The sequence below is a fragment of the Ceratotherium simum genome, chromosome 14, assembly GCF_057802395.1.
Source record: "Ceratotherium simum simum isolate JZ-2026a chromosome 14, ASM5780239v1, whole genome shotgun sequence".
NCBI lineage: Eukaryota > Metazoa > Chordata > Mammalia > Perissodactyla > Rhinocerotidae > Ceratotherium > Ceratotherium simum.
Window position 1 is genome coordinate 60,884,945 of NC_141913.1, and position 24,659 is coordinate 60,909,603.

Consider the following 24,659-nt stretch of genomic DNA (forward strand, 5'->3'; position numbering starts at 1 on the left):
GTGGGACGGTCTCACTCCGCCTTCTCTAGAACCCTGGCCCCACCCACATCGACCCACAAACGTACGCTGTCACCACATCTACAAACTCCAGCTGAATCCACCTTTTCCCACAGTCAGAGAAGGAAACCAGTCCCAGACATGGCCCCAGCACATCTCCCCCTAACGTTACGGAGAGGAAGAACCATGCATTGGCTTTCAGTGGCTCTCCAATTTTTGGAAAGGAGGAGGAATTGAGGTAGAATGGAAGAAAAGCTGTACCAGCAGCTCTGAAAAGGAATAAATTCATTATTTATGGGGTGGTGGAAGACATACAGCACTCATTTTAATCTCCAGAGGAACCGTGTAAAGGAATGTTTCTATTTAGAAGAATTTGTATGGGGCATAGTTGAAAGAGCAGGGCTTGTATCAGGCTTAATTCAGAGGGTTAGCAAGGCTAACATAAAGCAGAAAGGCTCACCCAGGGGATTGCCAGGAGTAAGACAAACAGCTAATATGATCGAAACAGGTGCTTTCCGATTTTGATCATTTCCATTTTTGCCTGTAATATACAGTTTCCTTCCGATCTGCCAAGTTTTAAGATGCACAGTGTGACTAGGGCAAAGACTAAACAGGGCCTGAGAAATTGCTCTGCAAACCCATGATTTTCCTGGACATTTTGATTTATCCTTTCTATACCCAGGTCCAAATGCCTATTGTAAAAGCAGAGTAAAGATATATGTATATCAGAAATTCAAATAAGACTCTTGGTGTAGAAAAGGCAACATTTGAAATACCACGAGCTGAAGAGCCGTATGAAGCCACTTTCCTGCATCCGGAATTCACTTAGGAAGTTAGAGGAAAAAAAGTCAGTTAGGGTAGGGCTGCTATGCTGTCTCATTGGAGGGAGGGCTGAAACCAGAAGTTTTAAATAAATGGCATTCCAGCCTCAGAAGTTCCCACAGGCTGCGATTTGCTTTGGATAAGTTACTTGAACATAAATGTTTATAAAAGAAGATTTAAATTCTCCATGACTCTTGATTTTTCTTTTTCTCCTTTCACTTATTCTTCCTATTTAAAAAAAAAATGCTCTTCACAACATGGATGAACCTTGAGGACATGATGTTAAGTGAAATAAGCCAGATGCAGAAGGACAAATGCTGTATGATTCCACTTATGTGGGCGTCCTAGAGGAGTTAAATTCTTAGAGACAGGAAGTAGAAGGGTGGGTGCGAGGCGCTGGGGAAGGAGGAATGAGGAGTTAGTGTTTAATGGGGGCAGAGTTTCAATTTGAGAAGATGAAAGAGATCTGGAGATGGATGGTGGTGATGGTTGCACAACACAATGTGACTGTACTTAATGCCACCGAACTGTACAATGGTAAATTTTGTGTTGTGCATAGTTTACCACAATAAAAAAGTCATATCCTCCTCAAAAATGGTTCCTCTTCTTAGCCAACGGGCAGAATCCAAAGTGGAAGAAATTAGAAATCTCCTAATCTATGTGATTTTATAATATTGGATCTTTTTATTTTCCTTTAATTTTTTGTTTATTGCAGTAACATTGGTTTATAACATTGTAAAAATTTCAGGTGTACATCATTGTACTTCTATTTCTGCATAGATTACATCATGTTCACCACCAAAATACCAACTACAGCCCTGTTACCACTTCAGCAATAATCCCTGTTATGGCACAGCATTTAATGAAGATGACAAGAGTTAATAAAATGCATATGTCACTAGTACTGGTTTATATAATAATTTACCCCTGCTCTCATTAGTAGAAGAATATTTATTTGTATGCTTTTCCAATTTGTAGATAACTGACTTGACACAGAACAGTTTGGTCATTTATCAAACTCACAAAATTAGCTAATGTTGGAAAGAGGTGTTATACTGCTAAACGCCACTCTCAACTCAGTGCTTACATCTCACATCTTTGCTGAATTTATCACTTACTTCCTATGTTCTATTTACAGTGACAGGAAAAAAGTTGATATTTAAGTGAACATGACATGAGTAGATGCCATCTGTATCACCACTGCTGATACAATGAGACAATCTTAAAAGGATTACCAAAAAAACGTTGTACTTCAGCTTCCAAAATAGCAAAGTAAGACCCAAATCAAAAGTCAAAAACATTTAGTTACTCAGAAGCTGCTAATCTTTCCATTTGTTCTGGGCTGAGTTAATATTCCTGGTCAAGTTTTTGATGTTGCAAAGCTGGTCCAGACAAAAATAGAAAACCTTCAATAAAATCTTACAACATAAATATTAGAAATTGCAAACTCTCCCCTAATTTAACTTTTTTGAGAATGTTTAGCTCTTTTCTGTTATTTGAAGTTACATATTTTCATTGATCACAAAAAGGCGTCTGAATTTTAAAGGGCTAATCAAGTTCATGCTTTTAGGTAGGCACGTGCTTGAAAGACCCATACACTCCTCACAGAAAGGAGGCAGCTCATAGGCTGAGGCACGCTTGTTGTGTCCCTTTCACTGACAAGCACTGTTTTAGGCTCCAAGGACATGTCAATGGACAAGACAACACAGATCCATCCCTCAGGGAGCTTACATTGCAGTGAGAGAACAGAGGGACAATTTCAGAAAGTGGTAAGTGCAAAGATATAGAAATGGGATATAAGATAGCAGGCAGAGGGCAGGAGTGGGGGCTCTTCTATGTTGGGCAGTGGAGGTGAGCTCTCTGAGAAAGGATAACCTGGAGGTAGAGTCTTCTGAGCAGAAGGAACAGCAAGCACACAGGTCCTGATCCACCCAGGGGCGAGCTCGTAATGACAGGGGGCCAGACAGGTGGGCAGTGTGTCTACAGGGTAGTGAGCAAACCAGGTCATTGAAGGTCTTAGAGAAAACAGTATACAATTCGAGATTTATTCTGATCACATTGGGAAGCCATGTGAGGGTTTAGGAGAGAACTGTGGCATGATACATGTTTTAAAAATATGCCTCTGGCTGCTGTGGAGAGAATGGATTCTAAGGGTGCAAAAAACAGAAGCAGAGAGACCAGGCAGGAGGTTGTTGCAAGCATTCAGCAAGAGATGATGGTGGCTTTCATTAAGGAAAAGGTGAAGATATGAAGTTGCTGGATTTAGGATTTGCCTTGAGGTAGAATCAGCTGTCTCGGCTGGAGATATGAATTTGAGAGTCATAAATATAAAGACATCATTGAAAGCCATCTTACCAGATGAGGTTACCCAGAGAGGCCATGTAAACAGCCAAGACTGCGCAGGAGAAGCCCAGGAGGTCTCAGATGTTAGCATCCAGAAGAGAAGGAACAACTAGCAATGGGAACTAGGAAGTGGCCGTTGAGGTGGGGGAGAACCAGGAGAGTAAGGCATCTGGAAGCTCAAGAGAAGAAAGGGCTTCAGGGCACAGTGAGCAACTCTGCCAAGTACTGCTGAGATGTGAAGTGAGATGAAGACTGAGAACTAGCCATTGTCAGCAAGACGGTGAGCTTGAAAAAACCGTTTCAATGGAGTGCTAAAGATTAACTCCTCATGGTGTAGGTTGAGGGAGAAAGGAGCTCTGGCATTGGAGACAGTGAGTATAGGCAACTTTGGCAGGATATTTTGCTGTGATGTGGACATAGAAGTGGTGCAAAGGGGGTATAGTGTCAAGAGGAAGGTTTGCTTTTTTAAGATGAGTATATTAATGGGATTGATCCTGAAAAGTGGGAGACACTGCTGATAAAGAAGAAAAGAGGATAATTGCAGGAGAGAAAGTTTTGGGGGGCAAGGGGAGATGGCGTCCAGAGCACACGTCGGGGGATTGGCCATCATAGATCATGGCCTCTCCTCCGTATAACAGGGGGAAGACAGAGTGTCTGGGTACAGCAAGCAGAGTGTGGATGTGGTGGAGGAAAGACACGGCATTTCTCCTCTGATGGACCCTGTTTCATGTCTGATGTATGAGGCAAGATCATGAGCAGAGAGTGTGGGGAGACTGGGTGTCAGAGATTGGAATAAGGTATAAATTATAAAATAGCCATTGCAGAGAGCAGATCGAGTTTCCTGAGGCAGCGTCCTTGGATTGCCTGGTAGTTCTGAGGGCCCATTGAGATTCGTTGCTGCAATTTAATGTGAGTCCAGTTTGCATGGTTGGATGAATTTTGTCTCCAGTACTATTTACGTAAAGATATTAGGTTACTTAGGTTTCAGAGGAAGAATGGGACAAGGAAATTAAGGATGATTTCAAGGTGCACAGAAATGAGGTAGGTAAAGACAGAAGAGAGAGCATGAACAGGAATTACTGATGGTGAAAACTAGTGTGGTCAATGGATGGATGGGACGTCTCAGTGGAGGTCAAGGGAGTGTTGGAGAACAGGTAAGGCATGTGCCAGAGAATAGGATCCTTAAAGCAGAGACTTCTAAGGTAATAAAGTTGTCAGAAATCTACAGCAACAATCAACCTACAAGTCCACATGAGTGGGTGGCTGGGCAAATAGGGTAAAAGGTGGTTTAGCTAGGGATGAAAGCAGGAAAGTGACAGTGACGGGTTATCTCCGTGGATGCATGCTCAAGTGGCCACCGATGACAGCAGTTGTGGGGGAGGGAAAAAGAATGCTCCAGGTCCTAAATCCAACAGAGAATAAGGGGAGTTACCAAGAACCTGGAGGAGGATGCGAACACCTGGTGGGTGATACCACGTGTTTCCAATAAGGTAGGGATTTTTTTGAAGTTGGAGAAATGGTCTTAGGTTAAAATAGAGAGCAATGAAGACACCCACCCCCTCAGTATTTGAGGTTCATAGGTTATGGGGAAAGAAAGCACCATTGATTTGAGAGTCCTGCTCAGGGGCAGCCATGTTTCCAAGAGAAGAAGTTGAAGAATATTTTCAGAAAAGTAAGTTGTGGAGACGCATGGAGACTACATCACTAGTGAACACAGAGGAGACAAAATGTACTGGACAAGCAGCCAAAGGTGCACCAGATCTTGCAGTTCTCACTCCAAAGAAAGGCATGTTTGGGTGGTGCAGAATACCATAGAAAGTCCTCAGCAGAGAGACAACCCCCCACCCCCTATCATGCTTTTCCTGTCAGAGGTGCAGGGAGCACTCATCCAAAACAAAAGAGCCTCCTGGTCCCTGGAAAGGTCCTTGTAGAGCAGAGCTGAGCTGAAGTGGTGCTACCAGGGCGCCAGCATCAGTGAGAGACTGTGCTCTTCAGACTGTGCACAGCTCATGGCCGGGCTACCGAAAGGAGTGGCAAGGTCAGCCTTCAAGGACAAAAAGTGTGACTTCTCCCAAGTGGGTGAGGACACCAGGAGTTGGCTGAGGTGGGCTCTGAGCTCCTGAGCACTCCATAAGAGGAGTGTGGAGGGCCTGAGGGCTGAGAGGCCAAGCCTGGGAGGGAGACAAGCTGCTGGGCTCAGTCTTGTTTTCTCTGAGGATTAATATTGTGCAAAGGTTGATTTCCAGAGGGACTGGAATTAGCCTGAAACAAGGGGTGATTTGATTGGAGGAGAAGTCAGCTTGCCATTACTAAAAAAACAAACAAACAAAAAATCGAGGAATCAGAATTTACTTATTACTTCAACCAGGACTTCCTAAGGAGGTATAATCTGCTGAAGTCACAGGTACAAAGAGAAAAGGGAATGTGGAATGATAATGCTGTACACCTGAAGCTTGTATAATAATTTTTGAAAAAGAGAGAAAAGGGATCCCATCCATTGGCAGTCACATTGCACGAGCATCAGGCCATGAGCAACACAGCTTCACCCCCGACCAGGTGGTTCTTCCCAGGAGCTCTGTGGTCAGAGTGATTTGACACGGTTAGAAGATCCTGGTTCAAGGCGGGGACCATTTCTACCCAGTTTTGTCTTCCTTCCTAAGAGAACCAAACAGTTTACTTTGTAATAGAGAGCATTTAATACATATTTGTTGATTTATTAAATAAAAGCTAAAATGTAAGTGATTCATGTGGGGGAAAAAACTAGGAAAGGAAAAGCCATACCACCAAGAAAATAAATATCAAAGATTTTAGTGTATTTTAGACTACATACAAAAGTAGTTTTAAAATTTTAGTTTAAAATTCACGTTGTACTAATGGCCATATTGATTCAGACTGTATCAGGGGAGTTAGAATTTAAGTTTTCTCTGCTGAACTTTACATGCAAATCATAGTCAGAAATTGCTACCAAGTAATTTTTTTTAAATCTCTTCTTTATCATATGAATTTTAATGTAAAAAAAGAGAGAATTAACTTAAAATATCTCCATATATTGTGATATATTCCCTGCATATGAAATATGATATTTCTCTGCAGAGGGCCCTCTCTCAGGCACACTTGGCATATTCTAGCTCCTCAGCAAATTTATCTTTCTCACGTCCCCTACCAAGCTCACTCCACCTCTGGATACCCACATAGTGCAATGTAGGGAAGTTTAAGGTGCTATCTGGACAGCTGCCCAAGTTGGCCAAGTTCATTAATGCGTTAGACCTACAGATAGACAGTAGGCAAATTTACTTTTCAGAGTATTATATTCCCAAAGAGGAGCACAGAATTTAGCATTTGCAAATGGTAGAACCACTCTGACGGCAAGAGAAAAACCCAGTTAATTCACGGAGAGTTCCGTGATCTGGTTCTCTCTCCTGTTTTCCTCTGCTTTCTGGGTGACTGCCGTGCCCACTGTCCCTGGTGGTAAATGCTGATACTTCTAAGCTAAAATTCTGCGTTATATCTCTCGCCTGTCAGATTCAAGCATAACGAGCAAGTGCTGGAAAAGGTAGACAGAGTTTTGGTCCTTTTTCTTTTTGTCCTTCTTGCAAGTGCTGCTACTTCAGGGTTCTGCTGTTCATTAGGGATCAAGCTGCCAATATTGGCTTGCTCAGATTAGTTCTTTATATAACTATACCGATACCAGTGTTTGCATTCCTCTTCAACTGAAAATTTGTCAGAGAAGAAAGGCATTAAAACTGTCACTGTGGATAAAGATCAGATGTTTGATTTCAAACAGAAGAAGCAAACACTCCACCGTGGACTCCATTAACTCTTGAGCCCTCTGCTCAAAGTAATGTGCAGAGCTCGACCAGAACTGGAGAGGAGGGAATAAATCCAAATTTCACCACCATGTTAATAGTTCCAGAGGATATTAGACTTGGAGCAAACATACTTAGGAGAGGAACTAAATTGCAAAACCTTTCCCAGGTTTTTCCTTTGTTTCCTTTTGTTATAAATACGATTTCACAAAACAAGTAAGTCCAGCATACTTTATCTGAAAAACAAATAAGATTATATTCAACCATTTACATATAACTATAGATTTGGGAAGATGGTTCTAGAAAAATATTTAGACATTAGAAAATTAAGCCATTTTACGATACCTACATATCATCATTAGAAAACCAGCCCCATGTTGATGAATAAAATGCATACTTTCAAAAACTTCCCTATCATTCCACACTTTTCTTTCCTCCATTAAAATAAAACCAGTGTACTTCTCTATTTCATTGAATAATATAGAAATGGTTGTCTCTGATCTTAACCTAACCCTTGAATTTATATGGCAGTATTTCCAAACGCTCTGATCACTATAAAGATTAATATGCATAATATTTCTGTGACAAGCTAGATGACAAGTATTATTATCCCCATTTTATGGATTCAGACATTGGGGCAGGGAGAGGTTAAGAGACATGCTGAGTGTCATAAGGAAAATTAGACTCTCAGATTTAGTGTGCTTTCTATTATGCTATTTCTGAAGGGAGGTATAAGATGGTAGATGAGAAGTCAAGAACCCAGGGCTGTAATCTAAACTCTGGTGCTGACTCATCATATAGCCTTAGGCGAGTCATTTCGCCTCTCTGTGGCTCTGTCTCCACGTGAGGTAAAAGCGGCACTCTTACCAACCCTCCCCTCCCCTGCTGCGAGGATTAATGAAATGAGGCCTGTGCTGTGCAGCTTGCTGCTAGAAGGCTCTCTGTAAACACAGAATATGCTGAGTGCTCTCCTGTAGGGTCTGCAGCGTTTGGACAAGCCTCGAGAGACAGGGAAACAGACTGCCATGCCTTTGAATAGGCTGTGCCCGAGCGCCCTGGGGGACGGAGAGGCACAGCAAGACCATGGCCTTTGTTCTGAGTGGAGAAGTGCAGGCTGCCAAATGTGCTTGCTGCTCTGGGAACACCGTGGTCATCGCACCTGTGCAGCCTGGGGTGGGGCACCTGACTGGGCACTGCCGGACAGTCCTGCTACCCTCCCAGACCAGCCCTGAAAACTGGAGGAATCACCTGGTGGGCGGTTTTGTTCTTGGAAATCCCATCAAAAGTCAACCAGGTCTAGAAGACTACATTGGCAGTTGTGAAGATGGATTTAGCCTCACTCCAGTCCAGCCAGGGAGGGCTTGCAAGACCCCCCCACAGTAAACACTCCAGAATGAGGAGAGAAGCCCAAAGTCCAGCAGCTTTGGTAGGGGGTAATGCACGGGCGGAGGAGAGGAAATGTCGGACACAGGATTTCAGATTTTAGGTGTCGAATGCCACCATGCACAAACAAGGGATGGAAACAATAAGCCTTCCTTTACACACCCCAGCACAGGCCGCTTTTGACTTCACACTTGAAAAATGCTGGAAGGGCCTTGTCTTCTCCATCCCTGTCGTCCTCTACTGATTTTACACACAGCGTATGTGATGATGACTCTCAAATTCCTTTTTCAGGCCCAGAACTTTCTCTCGAACTCCAAATTCATTTATGCAGCTGCATAGTCAACGTCTCCGCCGAATGTTGAATAGGCTTCTCAAATTCGAGTCCAATAGTGAACCCCTGACCTTCCCCCACTAAACCTGCTGCCTCAACAATCTTCTTTGTCTCAGGTTACGGCAGCTCCATCTTTCCAGTGGCTCAGGCAAAGACATCAGAGTCACCCTAGACGTTTCTCTTCTCCTCTTAAGCCCCACCCACTACAGGGCACCACAGTCACACTTTGGGCATGACAGTCACAGTTGCCTACAATGACTCTCTTCTTACAGCCTCCAGGCAAACACTCTGGCCTGGCACCACTGCTGGCTCATAGGTCACGGTAGTAGGTACCTAAGTGGTTTTCCAATTTCTCTCTTTCCCCTGGAATCTATTCTCAATACAACACAAAATTATTCGTTTAAAACATAAAGGAGACCATTTAATGTCTCAGTCAGGGTAGACACTAGCACATGACGGGCCCCCGTTACCTCCCTGACTTCGTCTCCTACTAACCAGTGCATGAAGTGGCCCCTGTTACCTCCCTGACCTCATCTCCTACTAACCAGTGCATGACCTGGTCCCTGTTACCTCCCTGACCTCATCTCCTACTAACCAGTGCATGACCTGGTCCCTGTTACCTCCCTGACCTCATCTCCTACTAACCAGTGCATGAACTGGCCCCTGTTACCTCCCTGATCTCATCCCTACTAGCCAGTGCATGATGTGGCCACTGTTACCTCCCTGATCTCAACTACTAACCAGTGCATGACCTGGCCCCTGTTACCTCCCTGACCTCATCGCCTACTAACCAGTGCATGACCTAGCACCTGTTGTCTCCCTGACCTCATCTCCTACTAACCAGTGCATGACCTGGCCCCTGTTACCTCTCTGACCTCATCTCCTACTAACCAGTGCATGACCTGGTCCCCTTACATCCCTCATCTCCTACCATCCTTCCCCTGATTGGCCTCCTTGCTCTTCCTCAACTATACCTGGCACATTCCTGCCTCAGGGCCTTTGTACTGGGGCCATTCCTTCTGCAGAAATGGCCTTCCTCCAAAATCCACTTGCCTAGTTTCCTAAAGTCCTCCAAGTCCATGCTCAATCCCAAACCTTTCAGGGAGGTCTCTAGGGCCTCTCCCTGTTTCACACTGCAGCCCGCCTCTGCCCTGAGCTTCTCCAAGCCCCCTGAACAGCCCACTGTTTCTTTTTCCACAGCATTTATTACTTCCAGTATACTGTGCCCGTTTCCTAGGGCTGACATGACAAAGGACCGCAAACTGAGTGGCTTAAACAACAGAAATGTATGGTCTCATACTTCCGGAGGCTAGAAGTCCAAGGTCAATGTTCCTTCTGAGGCCCTGAGGGAAGGACCTCTCCCAGGCCTCTCTCTTGGCTTCTGGGGGGTTGCTGGCAATCCTCGGCATTCTTTGGCTTGTAGTGGCCTTCTCTCTGTGTCTCCACCTTGTCCTCCCTCTCTGTGTATCTCTGTGTCCAAATCCCCCTTTTGTAGGGACACCAGTCATACTGAATTCAGGCCTGCACTAATGACCTCTCTTTCACTTGATTATCTCTGCAGAGGCCTTATCTCCAAATAAGGTCACACTCTGAGGGACTGGGGGTTAGGAACCCAAGTTTTCTTCTCTTAGGGGACACAATTCAAATCCTAATGCACGTAATATGTTTATTTATTGTGTTTAATTTTGTTGTCCATTTTCCCTTGCTAGAAAGTAAGCTCTGTCAGTCAGATATTCTTGTGTGTGTTTGGTTGTTGATGTCATTTTCCCGATATAAAGCAAGCTAAGCGTTTAGAGTAGTGTTGAGAACGTAACAGATATCAATATATATTTTTTAATTGGGTGAATGGATGGACTTTATCACCATTTGCAGATGAGTTCTGTGTCTTGCCCAAAGTCCTGCAGATATTTAATCAGAGAGTCTGGACCCGGATCCCAGGCCCCCAGCTCAATACACAAGATCAAGATAAGTCACTGATGAAATGGCCTGGTGGTAATAGACATGATGAGATTATTATCAGATGGAAAATGTGGACTACAAAATCCCAGGAATCTGGCTAACTCTGAGGCAAACTTTTCTGGGCTCTGGTTTCAGCCGGTCATTTGGAGACCTGGATGCTGGTGAGCTCACCCCGCACAGTGTGTCTGTTAATCAAACAGCACAATAGTTGCCTGGATACCCTCCTCACTTCATCAGCCACGGTGGCCTGTTACCAATTTTCAGAAAATGAAACGAGACCCCTGAGGACTGTAATTTGGGGAGTGCAGTAATTTAGGAATGTTTAGAGGGATCTGGAAAACCTGTCCAGCCAGTTCACTCTCAGGCACAAATGGCAGGAGGCCCGGGTGTGTGCCAGCAAGTACCAAGAGCACTGGTGGCCTCCTTATCAGTCTCAGGACCAGGAACCTTTGTTTGTTTACTCTCTTAGATAAACTCTTGAATCCTTGGGAGTGCTTCAATAAATCTGTTTTCCTAAATACTTCATTCTTGTTTATAGAACGCATTCAAAAGATATGACAGCTTGTTGCAGACAGAAACAACGCCTCACTCTCACAAACTCCCTCTTCTTCCCTTGCCCTGAAATATTTCTTGAGAATGTTAAGGCCCTTTAAGTGCTGATCTCACTTAGCCTACGCGGAAAAGCCTTGCTGGGATTCCTTTGGGTAAATGTTGCATATTCTAACTCAAGATAGTTTCATGGACGCTAAGCTCATTCCTTAATTACATTTGGATTCCTTAACATATTTCAATATACGGCCATAATATAATGACTATTCCACCTGAGAGGCTTGAACGTATTTTTATTTTTCATCGTTATGAAAACGATCCAGTAGAAAATTTTGATCATTTTGCTTTTATAGAAACAGGGATTTAGCAAATTGTATTGATGTGTTTTTCCCGGTCACAATTAGTCCAGTGTCAAACCCAGTTCCCACACATGGATTTTTATAGTTCCCAGGCAGTTGGGTGTAATTCCAACAGCCTTGCCTTTATTATCTTTCTAATAGATTATCCTGCTTCATATCTCCGTGGCACCAGATGGCATTATCTCCTTAGATTGGCTGTTGCTTTGTTAATACAGAGTTACATAGAAACATTAAAGGTCAGGAGGATACCATATGGTCTACTCTGTCCTGCCCTTTTATCCCAGGAAAGGCCAGATCATCATCTGAGCAAGACCTCTGCCAATAGCTGCTTACATTTGATTCTCCTCTAGGCTCATTATTCCCATCTCTATTGAAATACTATAGCCAATAATGCCTTCAATGTCTCATTCTTTTTGTATTCCAAACAACTTATCTTATAAGAAACTAAATAATAAAACAACTTTTACCTGCTTTTTTAATAGATGTTGCTGTATACTTGTTTATATAAATTTTGTCATTTTTCTAACGATCTGAATATACTTTCCTAATGTTTTTGGTTATGGTTTATATTCCAGATCTACTGTGCCATCGGTTTGTAACTATCATTTGAAATCTGGGTAGCGTTTGTGCAATCCATTTGTATCTGTCATGGATATCTGGTCCTGTGTCTTGTGAGTTGGGTTTAACCCTTATTTCGTCTTTAAATTGTTACCCCAAATGTCTGCCATTCAAACGTAGAGGCCTTCACATCTCTCTAATGAATGCCAGTTCTAGTAAGATGAAAACGATTGAACTGTTGACTTTTGGGGAAGAGTTTCTCAATGAGAAACATCCTCACTTGGAACCAGCAGTCATCAGTCCCAGGAGAATTGCCGCAGGATGTTCTTTCAGGAGTTGATGGGATACCGGAGAGTCAGCCAATCAATAATTCTGATACTGGGCCTTTTCATCTTCAGGTACCCTACGCACATGAGTAGCGAATTCCTAAAACACTTCATCTGACCTGGAAGCACCTTTTAAACCTCTCTCTCTTTTCTTTCTTTTTAGCTCAAGAAGTTTGGATGAAAACTTGATTCTTCTTAAAGATATATATATCTCTTTGGGTCAAATTAGGTCAACTTTACCTTTTAGGACAATATGTTATGACTGTTGGCAGATCTCACTTTAAATTCCCTTTGGTGTTGTTGATTTATGAGAAACTCCTGAAGTTGTGGGAAGTGTGTGTTTGTTTCCTTCAGTTCAGATTAAGTTTTTCTTCCCTCCCTCTTACCTTGGGCCTTAAAGGTAACGACCTTCAGACTTTAGTTGGATTTTCACCAGATACAGTTAATAAATAACTACGCCATACAAAACAAGATATAGACCATTTAGTAACCTCAGTTCTTAATACGTTTTCCTACATCCCTCACTCTCAAGCAGCCAAGAAATTCTGTTTATAATTTCAGATATTTTCCTTCATCTTCAAGCTCAGCTGGTGCCCCACTTTTCTTTTTACAAAAGTCATCTGGCTCCATTCCTGGCATTTCACAAGCTCCAGAACCATGAGGCAAGTTATAGACCTGAACTTACACATTTTAAGTGTGTGCCTTCCTGCAACCTTCCGCAGTCACCTGTACATTATAATTGGGGTTGTTTAAGTATCATTTGTAATCAAGGCATTTGAAGATTCTTTTTCAAGATGCTACAGATAGACTCAAAGACTGTAGGGGTTATGAGTAAATACTCAAAGAACATAAGACTTACAAAGGAATGACATAGAGAGAAGATCCAAACTACTCCAAATATATTGCCCCATTATCTGGGGATAGTGGTAGTAATGGAATCTGCCTCCTGGGGTTGGCATGTGCTTGAGCTGATGGTCCACGTAAAACATTTATCTCAGTGACTGGAGAGTAACAGCCTTCTATAAATGTTATTATTACATGAGCTCTAATGGTAATTGCAAGGTGATTGTTGTTATTCCTATTTCACAGATAGATAAACTGAGGCACAGGTAGGTGAAAAGACTATTCAACTCAAACTGTGAGCCTGTGAAAAAGGCAAGACAAAAGCCCAGAGATTCTAAATGTTATCTGATTTATACACAGTATAGCCTACAATATAATACAATATCTATTACAGACAGAAATGAGTCTCCTGGTTACCATTTCCCCAAACAAATAGAAATAGAAGTCATTCAGCCCTGAAACCCACGTAAGTGCAGGTAGATGAAAGCTTTCCCTCTCCAGGTACGGTCAAGGAAGATGGCATCTTGGGTCCAGGCTATGCGAGGTTTCAGAGGGCACAGACTGGGGCAAGGCTAATTGACTGAAGGGTGTGACATCTCTGAGAAGATGGGTTAGGATTAATGCTGGGTGTTTCAGATTATTGAAATAAACCTCTGATGTTCTTAACACTTATCTAGATTAAGTCCCACTCCTGAACCCCTGTGCTCATCTCCAGCTCTAATAATGTGTCAGTAATGGTGACCAGTAAATTAACCCTGGAAAACACTTATTGATCTCTACCTTAGATTGCTGACTTCAAAAAAATGTCATTGTTTCATCACATACACCGTTCTGCCTCATTAGCTGCTGTCACTGTGTTCCTGGGCACCCAGGGCTGCATTATTCGTGACACAGTCACTTGGGGTGAACTTGCCAGGGTGTTACCAGACCGAGACAACAAGTGGTTTTCATCCTGCCATCGTCTGCCTCCACTGTGGGCTGAAGGGACACCTGATCCTGCTCCCCAGACCAATAGACAGAGAGCCTGAGACATCTAAGGATGATCCACAGCGTTTATTCTCCTCTTCGTAGCCTAGATAAGTACATGAGCTTGAGGAAATCGCCTTCCTCAAAGGCGACTTTCGAGGCCTAATAAAGCTCCTTTTCATATAATAATTGGCATCTCCTAGGCTCCTGTTGATGACCCCACTCACCCCAGGAATGTTTACAGTAGAAGTTGCTGAGAGCCATTAGATGATTCTTAATTAGGTAAGAACTAGCTGGAGTTCTGAAATGCAAATTAGAAGGCCGTGAGAAGTGGAAATCAGATCAGGTCATTAAGGATCAGGCTGGGAAACAGCATAAGTTTGCAAAAACAAGAATGTGAAGGCAAAAAAGGAAATTCCACTTCCATAGACATAGGAGGCAACGGGAAAACATTTTAAAATTCTAGTCTCTACAGGGTTTATCATTTATTTGTACGTGGACAAGCAAGTCATAGAGGGAAAGAGAATTTTTACTTTCCATTTTCTTCAAATAGCATGGGGAACTAAAAGAATTTACTTTTTGTGATAGATGAAAAATCAAGCAGGAGTAGGGAGAAATGTGGGAGGGTTGAGGCATTTAAATTGTGGAATTTGATAAAAAAATATTTCAAGAGGCGATCCAACCTTGGGGAGAGGGCTTAAGAAGCAAAACTAAACATCCCCAAAGCAAATAGCTGTCCAAGCAGATGGCGGTCCCCTGGGATGTTTGCTTATGGAGTCATATATCATGGCTCAAACATTTCTGGTACTTCTCTTCCAGGTAAAACCTCTGCCACATTCTTCTGGTGATTAGTAGCAACAAATACTTGTTCTTTGAGGTTTGATTCAATTCTACACACAGCGAAAAGTGTTTCTCAACCAATATTTGTGAATAATATGTGTGATTAAGTTTGGTAACACTGTGGGGTTTGGGGGTAGGGAGAAGGAGGGTTATTTGGAGTTTTTTTCCATAATGCAATAAAACTAAATTTTCTTTCATGGCTTGTAACATGGTCCTAAAGGAAAAATGTAATTAATAGAAGCTTATCATTGATTTTAATTCCAATTAATTGAGGTTTCTCTGCAACAGAGAAATATTTGAAGAAAAGTCTTCCCTCTATTGTCCATTTTAGCATACATTTTTCAGAAGGACAATGTCTAATTTAATTTTCTACACTTTGATTTCTACATAAAGATTAAAGAGAGTTTTGGGAAAATTGAATTTATCAATATTTTTGAAAAAATGACTCATGAGAAGAGGTTAAAGGAAGTGGGTTTAGTTTAATTGAGAGCAATGCTGAGGGTATGTCAGCTGGTAACCCCACTGGACGAAGGCCTGGGTGGGGAAATGGAGGGTTCTGGGGGGACTGAACTATAATTCTCCATTTTCACCGAGCACAGAGTAACGGTACTATGCGTGAACAGAAACTACAGTCATGGAATATTGCGGCCTTTTGAGGAGAGTAGTTTCCATCTTAGGAAACACCCAGTTGTTTGCTGAGCCCCTGGGTGGGTCTGGGGACCCCACAGGTCAGCCCAGAGTAGAGTCTGAAGGTGGCAACTGAAAGGAGGTTCCTCGGCCTGAGAGCATCAGATTGCTTTGGCAAGTGATGGGGACCAGAGGAGAGAGGTGGACGCAGGCAGATGATTAGAGGTGGGGTTCCCAGTGGGTGAAATGGCTGAGACAGTTGCAGGAACTAGAACTTCTAAGTTGAGATATTAAGAACTTTTTTTAAAATTTCCACATAAACAGGGGTTTGAACACCCGAGCACAGGGGTCCCTGGAGACCGTCGTGAACTGGCTACCAGGTCAGCCTTATATCTCTCTGCCCGGTTTTCTACCAATGCCTTGTTCATGAGTTTAGGGAGGAAATTTTTAAAAAGGGACTGTATTCCATATCTAATTTAAAGTATGAGAAACTAGAAGAAGAGAAAAAATGAGCCATAAAGTAGGCTAGTTAAGCATAAGGAGCCTGAAGCCAGGAGGCACTGTCAAATTGAACAATCCCAGGAACTTTGGGAAGAGTCGTCTGTCATTCTCGAAATGTTTAGTGTATTCGTTTTCTACAAATTACCACAAACACAGCAGCCTAAAACAATACCCATTTATTGCCTCACAATTCTGTAGGTCAGAGGTTGTACAGAGGCCTCTCCAGGCTAAAATCAAGGGGTTGGCAGGGCTGCCTTCTTTACAGAGGCTCCCGGCAGATTCTGCTTCCAACTCATCTGGGGCACCAGCCAAGTCGGTTCCTTAGAGCTGTGGGCTGGGGTACCGTTCGCTTGCTGACCGTCACCCGTCTTTGCTCCCAGAGCCTTTCCAAGCTCCTCTTCAGGCTTCCTGTGCTCCTTGAGCTCTGTCTCTGGTAGGGGCATGTGGGTCCTACTTCTCAGAAGCTGCAGTGATGCATCTAGTCCCTCTCATACTTCGAATCTCTCCAATTTCTTCTTCCAGCCAGAGAAAGTGCTCTGCGTTTAAGGGCTCCTGTAATTAGATTGGGCCCATCTGGATAATCCAGGATAATCTCCCTATTTTAAGGTCTTTAATATCAATTACATCTGCAAAGTCTCTTTTGCCATGAAAGAAACATATTCACAGGTAGCAGGTATTAGATTGTAGACACCTTTGGAGGCAATTCAGCCTACCACAATACTCAAATCTTTAACAATCGAAGACACCTTTATAGCAGCTGAAAAGGTAGTTGGTTATGTGACGGGAGAAGAGGGAGAGGAAGGGAAGAAGTGCTAAAAAGTTGAATGAGAAGGAGAAGCAGGGCGGCACACACTCATGGAAATCAACTCCAGGAGAGGTTCCTTGAGCAGCTTGCACCAAGGCCGGCCCAGCTCAGCACGGCTGCAAGCAGAACCCACGCACCTGTAGCACAGGCAACCCTACTCAAAGCACCTCCCTGTGTAGGGCGGAGCCCGGGCAGTGTGAGCAGGGAGGGGAAGTTTTGATTTTGTTAAACTCTTTCAACTCAAATTGTGGAGACCTCCCCCTCTTTGAATCCCATTCAGATATGCATACGCACATTTACACCTGGTGTGAGATTTATTTGCCACATTTTAGAGCACAGCAAGTTTATGGGTAAGTTACAAACTCTAGAAACAGAGTTATACAGCAAATCCACGAGAACTTTAACCACACTGTAAGTGTTATAATGACAGATAGGGTTGATTGAAGAACAAATCTTTTCTTTGATAGTATGGGGTTTACCCTACGTTTATCTTCATTTGAGTTTGCAAATTTATTTTGCATTTGTCTACTTTTTTGTGTGGTTGAGAGAGTTTTCCTCATGTTAGACTGCAGTTTTCTTATTAGCTGGATCATTCCTTTGAGAGGAATATGGTCTGAAGGTCAGTGTTAAAGAACACCAGGCGAGCTCAGGTCAACCCAGCCACTCCTTTTCCTATGGCATCCAAGATCTCTAATTTTTTCATCCTCTCTTTTAATTCTTTATTCCAATACGAATATCTGTGAATGCTTTAACTGGCCTGGCTTTCCCTTTAATGCGTTCTGATTTCTTTCTAACTTTCCAAATTGAGAAGCTAGTAAATATTTGTTGTCAGGTTGCCTACCCAAAAGCCAATCCACAATTAATATAACTTGATGTGCTTCAAACTCTCAAATACAATCTCCTAAAAGAGAATATCTACCTTCCCGAGTCTACGCATACCTGCATAGCTGGTTCCGCTATTTTTACCTAACTGATAGAACAAATTAACTTAAAACAACTTCTATCAAACTTTTTTGTTTGTGTTTTTTTTTTTAATGGCATTGGCTATTGGCCTGTTAATTCCATCAAACAACAAAAAGAACTGTGGATATATCCATCAGACTCAGCAGGTGAATTTTGGCCATATTCTCTGATGTATAAATATTGTCTAACCACTCCCTTTATTTCACTTTCCAAGAGGAAAATTTTCTCCTGGAAAAGTATATAAATTTTAGAATAGTACTATAATAGGAACTTTTTTCATATGCAGATTAAGTATAACTTGTCTGCATTTAAAAGGATTAACAGTCCACATATTTTTCCTTAGTTGGTGCTGATATAAATACGTGTATTTAAGAACATATTTGCAGGCGTGTACTAACACCTGCTATTTATGATATCCTCAGAAACCTTAATGACCCATTTTTGAATATATATCTCAGAAGAATGCAGTGAAGCATTTGGAGTACCGGGTTCTGGAGACAACTTTCTCAAACTCCAGGAAGGAGCAACCAAACTCATCCCTCTGAGCAAGAAGGAGGACTGAGGTAAGCATCCTACTGTGCGTAGTGGAAGCACAGATGAACAGCAGGTATAATCATTAAAATCTCTGGTCCCTGGCAACAAGTCTGAAATGGCTAGCTATCAATTTCCCAGGTGATATGCCAACTAAATAGTAATAGGACACCAAAAACACCTGGAATGAGGGGCTGACCCCGTGACATAGTGGTTAAGTTTGTACACTCTGCTTTGGTGGCCCAGGGTTCATGGGTTCAGATCCCGGGTGCAGACCTACACACTGCTCATCAAGCCGTGCTGAGGCGGCATCCCACATACAAAATGGAGGAAGATTGGCACAGATGTTAGCTCAGGGACAATCTTCCTCACCAAAAAAAAAAAAAAAACCTTCACCAAATAAAAAAAAACCAAATATCTAGAATGATCATCAAAAAGCCTAATTCCTGGCAACAAAATGTCAGTGTCTAGCCATGCCTGCCCACAAAAATTGCCAGCTAAGTGATAATATTTAAAGGAATTGAGTAATTGGAGAAACTTGGAAGAACTGGTAACAAGCCTGAAGGAGAAGCCATAGTTATTTTGGAGAGATTGTGGTGGAACTCTTCAGGGTACCACAGAGCATTGGCACCATTGGGAGCAAACCTCATAATTCCCCATCTTCCGCCCATTTAGATGCAAGAGAAAGAAAGCTCAAAAGAAACTACTTGAATGTACTCAGAAAATGTATAAACATAGTGTTCTTGGAATCAAAAAAGTTCCTCTCACCCCCAGTGGATCTGTCTATCTTTGTCACCAAAGTGAATGCTTGATCAATCTATTCTTAGAGATTTCCATGAATAAGCTCATTTAGCAACATTAGAGTTTATCAAGATTTTCCATTAATATTAAAGTTCTTCCCTAAAACAAGAAGCCTAGATGTCAGTGGGATACAGTATTGCTCCAAATACCCTGTAGCAGGCAGAGTGGCTCCCCAAAGATCCTAATCCCCAGAACCTGTGTGTATGTTACTTTCCACGGCACAAGGGACTTTGAAGATGTGATTTAGGTTATAGATCTCAAAATTGAGAGATGATCTTGGATTATCCAGAGGGCCCAAGCTGATCACATGAGCCCATAGAAGCAGATGTTCTCTGGCTGGAAGCGGAGGGTGTGAGCAGGTGGAGGAGTCAGGAGGGTAAGAAGGACCTGCCATGCTTGGCTGGCGTGAGGAAGCAGCCATGTGACAAACGTGGTGGTCTCTAGGAGCAGGGAGCAGCCCCAGCAGTCAGCCAACAAGGAAACGGGGACCTGGGCTCTGCGGCCCCAGGCAACTAAACTCAGCAGCAACGTGCGTGAACTTGACGTGAACTCTCCCCCAGGTCTCCGGACCAGAGCCCCACCTGGTCGGGGCAGCACCTGGCGAGACCCTGAGCAGAGGAACCAGTTAAGATCCCTGGACATCTGACCTCCAGAACTGGGAGATGATAAAGAGGTGTTGTTTTAAGCTGCTAAGTTTGTAATAAAGTTTATGGCAGCAATAAAAACTAATAGAGGGATTTTTGACAGTATTTTGAAATTTTCTTATTAAACAAACCTCCCCTATGTACGTTAGGATTTGAGTCCACTATTGGGGAAGGCAAGCTTATCTGACTCTGTGAACAATCCAGAGCTCAATCCTTTGGGACACAATACACAGGGAGCACCTGATGTGTGTAGGCACTGTGCCGGGTATGGTACCCTGCAGGTTTCCGGGCAGTCACAAGGGAGACGACAAGGAAGAATCATCACCCGTATGGGGCACCTCTACCGCAGCATTTAAGGTATGTTGGAAAGGCTTAGCGCATCCCCTCCAAACCATCTCCCCATTGCTTCCTCTGTTTATTTACAGGATGATTCCACTGATCAGAGATTTTTTGCTTAATTCGAATTTCCTGGCAGGAAAGTGGGAGCTCTCATTTACATTTTAACAGACATTTAATCAATTTCTTTTTTCCAAACGTCTAGAATAATCAGCTTCAGAGAAGTAATGGGGGTTCTTTGGGTCTGGAAAGACTTAGAGGAAAAGTTAAATTGAAATATGAGGCACTCTGGGAGAGGCAAAGACTTGTAGGGTGCCGCAGGAGTTCCAAAGTAATGTGAAGGCACTGGATCTCTGCGTGAGAGAAATGGAAAACCAGGGGGCAGAAGAAAAGCACAGAAGGAGAAGGAGGTTGACAAAGCCAACCTGCATGAATTGTGACAATTCACTTAGGGATAATCCTTCCTCTGGGTCAGGGCCTGAACCCTTTGCAGTCTGGTACCTGTGGACCCCTTCTCCAAATAATGTTTATAAATAAATAAAAAAGATTGCACAAGATTATCAAGGAAATTAATTATATTGAAATTCAGATATCACAACGTTAAAAAATATTTGTGATATCACAATATATGGTTCTTTATTAGTGTTTTAAATAAATTGAACTAGTTCGAATAACCGTACCAAAATTTCAAAATAGCAATGAGCATAAATGATATTTCAAGTTATCTGCAACACCAGTAATATGTTACGGAAATATCTGTGACGCTATTGTTGACAAGATCATAATCCTGCTGTGCTCCTACAATTTGTGGCTTACGTTCATCATTAAAGAAATACTCCTTTCCAGTTAGAGGCTAGTGCAAAATTAAGACATAACTTTTTCCCATCCAAGGCCATGCACTCCTGAATTCTCCGCATGGACCCACCCCTCAAGGAGCAGCCCAGGTAGATTCACGGTCTCCAGGTTACGGACTCCTGACCTAGGGCACCCAGGGGCCTAGGGCACCTGCATATCACCTAGTTTGCTTTAAAAACGTACAATGTCGTGTAATGTTATGAATAAAACTTACTGAAAAATAAATAAAATTTATAAAAATAAAAACATAATTTGAAAATAAAGGATTCAGATGAATGAAGCAGCCTAAGTTTTGCTAAATCACACAAGTAGATGATTTTGAGGCATATTTTGTACACAGTTATGAGGCTCATTTTCATCTGAATTGTGTTCTATGCAGATACAGTCATTGTAGCCAGGATAAGGCAGATCTAATTACATAATCTTTTCCTCTTTCTGTCAATGGGGCTAATGAAGTTATTTAACAGTTTACGTTGAAACGGTCCATTCAGGTTAAACAGTGGGTGCAAGGGAAAGCCCCTTACAAATTCCCATCCTTTGGAATTTAAGGCTTTTGTGGAGTTGATCACATCACAAAACCTGGGATGAGATCTCCTGCTTCCTGATGTCCAAGTTAGGATTTGATCCACCGCCCTAGGCCTTTCCACAAAGTGTTGCACTAAATTGAATATCCAAAATCAAGTTAGTACATTTTTCCATCCAATCATCCAAAATGAGCAAGTACTTCAATCTTTTAAGCATGAGCAACACGTGTTTAAGTGGCCCTAAAATTGTTTTTTTTTACCCCTGTGGATAATTATAAAACAACCAGGAAGTAATCAAGAATTTCTGAGTTATGAGAAATGTGTTCTTGTTAAAAATCCAGAGCAGTTTGGAGAATCTTCAAAGTCATGCAGAGAGAAAGGCACTGCTAGGCATTCATTGAGACATAACTGACATATTTTCAGTATTAGAGAAACGATCATTCCCCGATTTTATTCAGATCTGGAGATCTGTACAGAAGCAAATAGAAACAGAAATGGTTACCGCTAAAATTGTTGAAAATGTTACAATTTACAGCAGAGAACTCAGAGAAATTTAAGACCAAGACGAGGAATTGCCTGTGATACCCCTCACCAGGAGCAGGGTGTGATACACAAGAGGATCAACAGACTCACAGACACAGGGGCTAAAAGGGGGTGACAACGCAGACAGACCACTGAAGACATCTTCAGTCACTCCAGTTGAGGGATGATGAGAGGCTCCACCAGCTGTATTATGACTCTGTCTGCAGGTTGTTTTAGGTTCTCTTATGTAAATATATGCACGGATCAATGGTATAGCCAACTGCCTCTTGTAGTTTGTAGTCTTTTGTTATCTGTACATTTCCTATTGGAATAGTTTCTTTGGTTGCTGTTGTGGTCATTTGTTATTTTTCTGTGCCCAGACACCCTTTCCTCCATTGTTATGGACTGAATATTTGTGTCTCCCTAAATTCATATGTTGAACACCTAATGTCCCATAGACTAGATTTGGAGATAGGGCCTGTGAGGAGGTGGTAAGGGTTAAATGAGGTCATAGGGTGGGGCCTTAATCCAACAGGACTGGGGCCATGAGAAGAAAAGGAAGAGACACCAGAGCTCTCTTCTTCCACACATGAGGATGCAGTGAAAAGGTGGCCACCTATCAGCCAGGAAGAGAGCCCTCACCAGGAACCAAATCAGCTGGCACCCTGATCTTGGACTTCTAGCCTCCAAAATTATGAGAAATAGATATCTGTTGTTTAAGCCACCCAGTCTGTGGTGTCTGTTATGGTAACCCAAGCAGACTACTATACCCATCTTCTCATAAGATCACCCATTCTTTTGGGGGATAATCTCTTTCATCTCTTCTTGAGATTCTGATGAGGCTGCCAATCAAAGCCCCCAAACACCCTGGCCACAGGTAGAACAGAGAGACACATGGATCTGTCTAATTATAAGTCCACCACCATAGACACATAGGAGAAAGGAAGACCACGTCTACTCTGGGCTTGCTAAACTGGGTGATGGGAGCCTGCCTGGAGCTGTCTGAACCTTGCCCCTCACTTTCTTTCTCTCCACCAAGTAAGCCCACTAACCATCGGAAGAAGTGCTGACTGCACAAATCGAAAAAGGATAGGCTGATGGTTGGAGAGAGGGAGCAGAGGGAGTGAGGGGAGAAGGATGATGGGAGAGTGAGGAAGAGAGGGAAAGGGAGGAAAGGAGGAAGGTGCGACAGCAGACCCTGGAACTGCCTGCCGCAGGAACCTGAGAACTAGGGCAGCTTGAAGAAACATTTCCCTCACCTGGGCAACATCAACAGCTTTGATCAGTTGGCCTGAGTATTCCATGGTTTTGAAAGAACAAGAGTGTCTAATAAAATGGACCCTGGCCACTTATTCCTTGGGCAATCCAAGCATTTGACACACTTGATACTTCAGTGGCTATCAAAAATGAGGTGGTGAAGTCAGCTTCTGACTGAGCTCAGGCAGCAAGGGAAGACCACACTGGTTATAGCCAATATATTGGCATGGGCAGTGGACAGTTAAGGTGAAGTGTCATTGAACAGTGCAAGAGGTCTGGCAGAACAACACTTCCACAGATCTGTGTCACGTGTCTTTTCTGAGACCTCTCCTCCAAATATCTCATACAGAGAGCTAAGCCATTGTACTGACTTCAGAAGTGCTCTCTTAAAAAGCACAGTGTGGGGGCTGGCCCAGTGGCATAGTGGTTAAATTCACAGGCCCCACCTTGGGGCCCGGGGTTCGCAGGTTCAAATCCCAGGTGCAGACCTACGCACCGCTCATCATACCATGCTACGGCAGCAGCCCATGTACAAAATAGAGGAAGATTGGCACGGATGTTAGCTCAGGGACAATCTTCCTCAAGCAAAAAGAGGAAGATTGGCAACAGATGTTAGCTCAGGGCCAGTCTTCCTCACCAAAAAAAAAAGCATGGTGTGGAGGTGGGGGCTATGAGCACGAAAATATTTGGAACACATTAAAAACCCCATTATATGACATCTAAGTTGTTTCTTTGGGATTACTGGAATCTTCTTTCTCTCCACCTCCTGTTCCTCCTCTTCTTCCTCTTTTTCCCGTGGAAATATATTACTTATGTGATAACAAAGAGGACTTTTAAATTTTTTTTAAGTATTATACAGTCAAAAACTAATCAAACTAAAAACCAAATTAAAATGAATGAAATCTTGATTACCAGGCCCTGGTAAATGTCTTACTACCTTCCCACTAAATTGTGAACAATATTAACCCCCACTCCCTGCTTCAAGGATAATCCCCACACAGGCCAAGACAGTGTTGATGAATCTGGGAGGAATCTCCACTTATTCCAAATCATTTAGAACTAAAATTACTTTTTATTTTTATTTTTATAATGGAAAATTTTCAAACACAAAAGTAGAGCAAATAATATAATGAGCCCCATACAAGTATCTTGGAGTTTTAAAAATTATCAAATCATTGACAACATGGTTTCAATTATATCACCATCAACTT